General features: G+C 49.8%; 1 long non-coding RNA gene across 1 annotated transcript; it reads right to left on the bottom strand.

Annotated features, from left to right (window-relative positions):
* Positions 1–403: 403 nt before the first annotated feature.
* Positions 404–5,430, bottom strand: LOC145507686 (uncharacterized). Its single transcript, XR_014055027.1, has 2 exons — positions 4,085–5,430; positions 404–2,624 (listed from the first exon to the last, which is right to left on the bottom strand). It is a non-coding gene; the product is annotated as an uncharacterized LOC145507686 (long non-coding RNA).
* Between the last annotated feature and the right edge of the window lie 1,142 nt (positions 5,431–6,572).

Below are 6,572 nucleotides of genomic sequence, written 5' to 3'. Positions count from 1 at the left end.
TTCATTCAGGCAAACATGGGCAATGATGGGGCCGGAAGTGCTGAGGACTTGTCACACAGCAAATGCATGGCAGAGGTAGGATCTGAACTTGTCGCACTAGCAGCCGTGGTTGTAAACGTGACGCTGTTTTCCTTTACAAAACAGTTATAGTGGTTACAATTATTCACTCATTCAACAAACTCATTGTGCGCTTAAACTCCTAGGGATCCACCAGTGCACAGATCACACAGAGTTCCTGCTGTCATGCTGATGAAATACCCCAGGGGTTAAATATAGGTGTGTGGATATGTGAGCATCCATCAGTCTTCTCTGCACTTTGTTTGCATGTTTGAATGTTTTCATTACAAAAATAAGAAAAAGTAAATAAAAGATGAGGTCAGTTTATTATTAGCATCCATTGATCTTAGTAGTTCAAATTCATCACATTTACTTATCAAATCAGAATAATGAAGCTATTATATATTGCTGTCTGTAACATTTGAAATTGGGGGTTATGGGAGATAGTCCAGAATCCAACTTATTTCAGAGGCTTTTTAGTTGCATTTCCCAGGAATGTTGTTGTTCAGTCGCTAAGTTGTGTCCAATTCTTGCAACCCCATGGACTGCAGCACATCAGGCTTCCCTGTCCTTCACTGCCTCCTGGCATTCGCTGAGATTCATGTCCATTGAGTTGGTTATGTTCTTTAACCTTCTCATCCTCTATCACCCCCTTCTCGTCCTGCCCTCAATCTTTCCCAGCATCAAGGTCTTTTCCAATGAGTTGACTTTGCATCAGGTGGCCAAAGTATTAGAACTTCAGCTTCAGCATCAGTCCTTCCAACGAATATTCAGGTTTGATTTCCTTTAGCATTGACTGGTTTGACCTTCTTGCAGTCCAAAGGACTCTGAAGAGTCTTCTCAAGCACCACAATTCAAAATCATCATTTCTTCAGTGCTCAGCCTTCTTTATGGTCCAACTTTCACATCTGTACATGACTTTGGAAAAAGCATAGCTTTGACTATATGGACCTTTGACTGAAAAGTGATGCCTCTGCTTTTTAATACAGAAAGTAGGAATAGAGTCATAAACAATAACACTTTTTAGAAGTCCACCTTACAATCTCAAGATTCTCTTTGATTAAACTGGTGCTGAAGTCTTGAAAGACAGATTTACATTTTTGTTTTCAAGAACAAAATTGCAGAGGAAGCCTTCAGGTTTTTAGGAAGCATTTGACCATCCCCACAGGGGCAGAGTCCCCTTCATCCCATGCTACCTGGTTACAGGGGATGAGCCTGGCACTCTGAGCCTGACCCCTGCCCCACATTAACAGAGCCCTGCAGGTGGATGCTGCCAGCATGGACTGATTACCCAGGTATAGTGCACCTGCGGCCTCCCTGATGAGTGATGCAGCCACAGGGAGGGCGGTCGAGACTCTGCTCCAAGCCCTCCTCAGGAAGGAGGTGACCCGCCAGCCTCGGAAATGGGCTGCTGGTCCCTGAAGCGTGAAACTTTCCATTTAACACCTTGTTGAATGTGCTGATTTTTTATTACATCTAAAAATAGTTCAAGTATAATTACAGTGAAATTTTGTGTAATCATTTTTGGAATCCTTGAGCAAATTCTGAGGGGTCCTGGAATACATAGTTTGAAAACCCACCTTTTATATCCTTTCTGGGACCGTCTCTCACTCTGTCTTGGACTGTGGGCTTGAGTTGGGAATTTTTCAAGAGGTGGGGACTGATTCCTGGTCCTAAACTAGAGTTGAACTAAGTTCTAAGGCTATTGTTGCAGGCTTCATAAATACCTGGGAAATAAATAAATGAATTAATATGTGACACAGCCCCCCTCCCCTCAGCCCCCATCTCATGGACAAGGAATGTTCATTCTTCTGGTGTCCAGGGGACCTGGCATAGGACCTGGGAGATGGTTGTAAGTCAGGAAATGAATTTATGAATGGATAGAGTCCTTGCCCAGTGGCACCCTCACAACATGCATCCTTTATCCACGTCGTCTGGTCCTTGGCTTTAGAAGACTTGCCACAGTGACCCATCATGTCCATATCTCAGTCCAAACTGCAGCCTTCGCTGCCCACCAGGAGGAGCCAACCTGAGTCAGAAGTTCCCTGGGCCATCCCTCACGTGCCGGGCCCCCAGTGATGCTTCCACATGCAGTCCAGGCCTTTGAGGAGATCTTGAAAATGTTAGTGAAAGTGTTAGTCACTCAGTCATGTCTGACTCTTTGCAACTCCGTGAATTGCAGTCCACCAGGCTCCTCTGTCCATGGGATTCTCCAGGCAAGAATACTAGAGTGGGTTGCTATTTCCTTCTCCAGGGGACCTTCCTGACTCAGGGATCAAACCCAGGTCTTCTCCATTGTGGGCAGATTCTTTACTGTCTGAGCCACCAGGGAAGGATTTTGGGGATCCACTGCTTTTCTGAGATGGGCATCCCCAGATCAGGGGCTCATGTTGGTGGGTCCAGGAAGGGCATGGAGCAGGTGGCCGCTCTTCCCTATTCGTTGCCCACAACTGGTCTGCCTGACATCCACCAGCTCTGGGAGGCCTTTCCTTCTGATGTGTTCTGCAGAGATGATTGGACTTGTCAGGACCCATCAAGGAAGGCTGCTTTCAGGCAGTGAATTGAATCTGCAAGCAAGATAATCAGTTATTGATTTGGAAGAGTGAGCTGTGGCTCCTGCCTGCTTCTGAGGAAATGAACTTCTCTTTCTGGAATATTTACTGGTCATAGTAAAGCAGAGATGACTTTCCCGAGTGAGAAAGCTGGTCAATTACAGGGGCAGAAGAAACGCAGAGTGAGCTGAGCCTGGGCCCCTCTTCCCAACCCCCCACATCCGATGCATTGGTGTAGGTGAAACAGAACTAAACTCGCAGCCTTGGGGACCTGGGTGGCTCCACTGCACACCCAGGGAAGGCAAGGTTGGCATGGAAACCCAGGTTTCCAGGTTCTCCATCTCTTATAGGTGCTGCTGCTTCAGGTAAGACATCTTCTGGACCCAAGTGACAAGAGGGACCCTAGCCTGACCTTCCAGCCCATCCCCCTTACCCCTAGCTCCTCAGGTCCTTTGCAGCCCCAAAGTGGCCCCCACCTGACACCTCTGGCCCCCACATTCCCAGGGAGAGTCTCCATCCTACAGAGCCTGGGCCCTGAAACAACTCCACAGGATCCCCGAAAGCCCTGATTCTCAGTCGCCTCTGACTGTAGGGGGCTCCCCTGAGAGGGCATGAAGCTCTGTTAGAGTCAGCATTCGTTCTGGTTATAAAATCTCTCTCGATTCCAGACGTGATAATAAGAGAGGGGGAAAATGTGTCTTAGAATTAAAGAAACGTGATGGTGTTATTGTCACTGTTCTCATTATTAATCTGTTTACATCTCACTCTGTACCCAGAGGGTTTGCTGCTGGGAGTTGAGATGGCAGCTTTCACATCCCTCAGCCACGTGTTGGCTAAGAGGCCATCAGCCAAGGTGGCCCAGGGGTGCCTGTGTGCCTGCTGGGTCCAGAGCTGTGTCCAGCCTGGGGAGGCCCTTCTGACCTCCTGACCTTCTCTGGCCAAGTGTGGGTCCTCCTCATCCCCTCCCCAATGCAGCTCACCCTCTGGTACCCAAGGCCCCAGAATTTCTGAGCCGGAAGCCGTGAGCCAGGGTAGGACCAGCTCTTCTGTGTTGCCGTGTGTGCTCTGATGCTTAGCCCCAAGGAGTGGGGGTTCTCAGTCGGAGCCTGGCCTTTGTGGTCAACGGGACGTCAAGGCAGGAGGGCAGAACCCACTCCCTTCACACTAGCTAGCCTGGTTTTTGTATAGGCCTTCTTGGCTCTTTTGCCCTGGGCTTGCTGATGTTAGGCATGGGCTTCATATTTGTGGGGTGAATGAACTAATGAGATTCATTTGTTTGCAGCTCATTCTCTGCTTTTCCTTGGGCTCTGTGGCTCAGAGCTGGGAACACAAGTCTAGGCATCAGGGCATCAGTGCACCAGGCAGGAGCTTGCCTGGCCCAAGCCCAGAGTCTCCCCTTCCTCTCTGGGCTGCCCACCAGGGTCCCTGTCCTGGCAGGATCATGCTCACGGTGACATTTTCCCCACTGGTCTCACCTTTGAAGGGCGGAGCTTTGAAGCCAGTTTGCAAGGCTGATGTGTCCCTTATCCATGGGGGCGTTGACTCCAGGACAGATGCCCCTTCTCCCTCCAGGCAGAGGAGGCTCTGGAGTTGGAGCCCGAGTCCTCATGCAGTACCTCCTCCTCCTTATTCCACGTCTGTCCAAAAGGGCGAGGAGACTTTGCAATTGGATCTCAGGCTGGCTGAAGACCCAGGTGTAATGATGTTCATGTTTATTCTGGAGGGAGCCCTTTCCATCAGCAAATATTAGCTAATCCTTGGCTTTGCTCTGGGAGAGACGTGGAGAGTTAGACAAAGGCTAGGGCCCGAGTCAGGAAGGGAATGCATGCGAAAATCAAAGGTTCTCCGGGGAGCTGAATCAATACACAGCTAATCCCTGGGCCTCTGACTAGCCCTCATCACAGGGAGTTTGGCCTCTGGACCCTGGAATTCCAGGGAACTGGGGATTCTGCCTCATTAATTTTCTGGTCACCTTCGGGCTCACTGAGGGACAGGCACACCTCCTCAAGGCAGTTTCATGGTGGAAAATCACTGAGTCATGCTTCCCCTCCTTGCCTTGAGAGGAAGGTAGGCTATTGATGGAGACTGGGGTGGCGGAGGTGATCAGGTCCCCATTCTGAAAGCAGTGTCTCCTTCTTGAGGGGTCCTGTGGAAGGTCTTGGGAATGTGGGCTCTTTCTTTACTGGCCCCCGGGACACGCCTCTGAGCATTTCACTTTCAAACAAGCCCTCTGGCTGGAGTCAGCTTTTCTTCTCCACCAACCATCTGTCTTCTCCAAAGCAGGATGGCGTAAACCATCCTGGGTAACTCAACAATGCTGCTGACAGGTTCCCAGGTGATGGAAGATTTCTAGATTGTCCTGTCTGTTCCTTTTTCTTCCTCTTTCTTCAGAATGATGACAAAGGGGAGAGAAAGCATGTCAAGCAATAGCTACTGATAGGAGGCTGGGGAAGAAAGCTGATGGGATCCCATGCAGGGTGCAAAGCTGGACCATCCTGGTAGGGCCTGTTGTGGCCTGAATTCTGCCCCCTAAGTATGTATGCTGAAGTCCCAAGCCCTAGGGCTTTGGAATGTGACTGCATTTGGAGATGTATGTGGTCAGTCATGTCAGACTCTTTGTGAGCCCATGGACTGAAGTCTGCCACGCTCCTCTGTCCACAAAATTCTCCAGGCAAAAATACTGGAGTGGGTTGCCATTCCCTTCTCCAGGGAATCTTCCTGACCCAGGAATCAAACACGGATCAACATGCCTGAGTTGGAGATGTGGGTCTTTAAAGAGGTGATTAAGTTAAAATGAAGCCCTTGGGCCCCAATCCAGTCTGACTGGTGTCCTTATAAGAGGGACACCAGTGACACCGGAACAGGGAAAGGTCATGTGAGGTCACAGTGAGAAGAGTGTCACCTACAAGCCAAAGGGGGAGCCCTCTAAGGACACCAACCCTGCCAACTCCCTCATCTTGGACTTGCAGCCTCCAGAGCTAGGAAAAAAGAGATTTCTGCTGTTTCAGGCCCCTGGTCCATGGTGCTTGGTTTTGGTGGCCAGAGCTGACAAACACAGGCACCCAGGCTCAGCAGGGTGCCGTGGGGGGCCCCCCGCAGGGATTCTCTGGGATGGGACAGAGTATGCTCTGTCGGCAGCCGGCACCCACTGGGGCTGCCCTTCCTCCATCCCACCTGCTCCTGGGGGGATGTCATGCAGCAGCCCTGCCAAAGCCTCGGGCAGCCGGCCCAGATGTAACGCTGAGTTCAGGGTCTGTGGGGCGACTGCTAGTTTATCTCCACTAATGGGACTCCACTGGAGAGCCATGGTCCCAGAGAGCTGCCATCTGCAATTTCCTGTTCTACAAATGCTGGTATTTCCACCAACTGGCCTCAAGTGAGAAGTTTGTAATTAATCGAAAGAAGATCCCATTTAGATCACCCCTGGGTACCGGTTTTGGAGACCAACTCCTGGACTGGCTGGGCTTGGCCCTGGCAAACTGTTCTGTTTTCTTAACTAACAGGGAAGGACATTTGGCCAGGCCAGGAAATGCGTCTCTACTAGTTTTTTCAGGGATAAAATAAACAGGTTCAAAATTCTGCCAGTGAAATTCACTGGAAAAAGAACTAAGTCTATGGTGTAACAGCAATTGATTATCCCCCAACTTGACATTCTCTCCTCCTATGCATGTTCTTTCTTTTCTTTTCTGTTTTTAAATTGAATGTAGGGACTTCACTGGTGGCTAAGTGGTTAAGAATCCTCCTTGCCGTGGGGGGGATGCAGGTTCCATCCCTGGTCGGGGAACTAAGATCCCACATGCCGTGGGGGAACTAAGCGCGTGTGCTGCCAACTAAAACCTGATACAGCCAAATGAATAAAAAATAAATGCTGGGGAAGAAGGAGGGCAAAAGGAAAAGGGGGAGGCAGAGGATGAGATGGTTGGATGGCATAACTGATCCAATGGACATGAATTTGGATGGCAT

This window comes from Giraffa tippelskirchi, chromosome 5 (genome assembly GCF_054371585.1).
Source record: "Giraffa tippelskirchi isolate mGirTip1 chromosome 5, T2T-mGirTip1v1.2.pri, whole genome shotgun sequence".
NCBI classification, from domain to species: Eukaryota; Metazoa; Chordata; class Mammalia; order Artiodactyla; family Giraffidae; genus Giraffa; species Giraffa tippelskirchi.
Note: the sequence above shows the minus strand (reverse complement) of the source record. Positions and strands in the feature narration are given on the sequence as shown.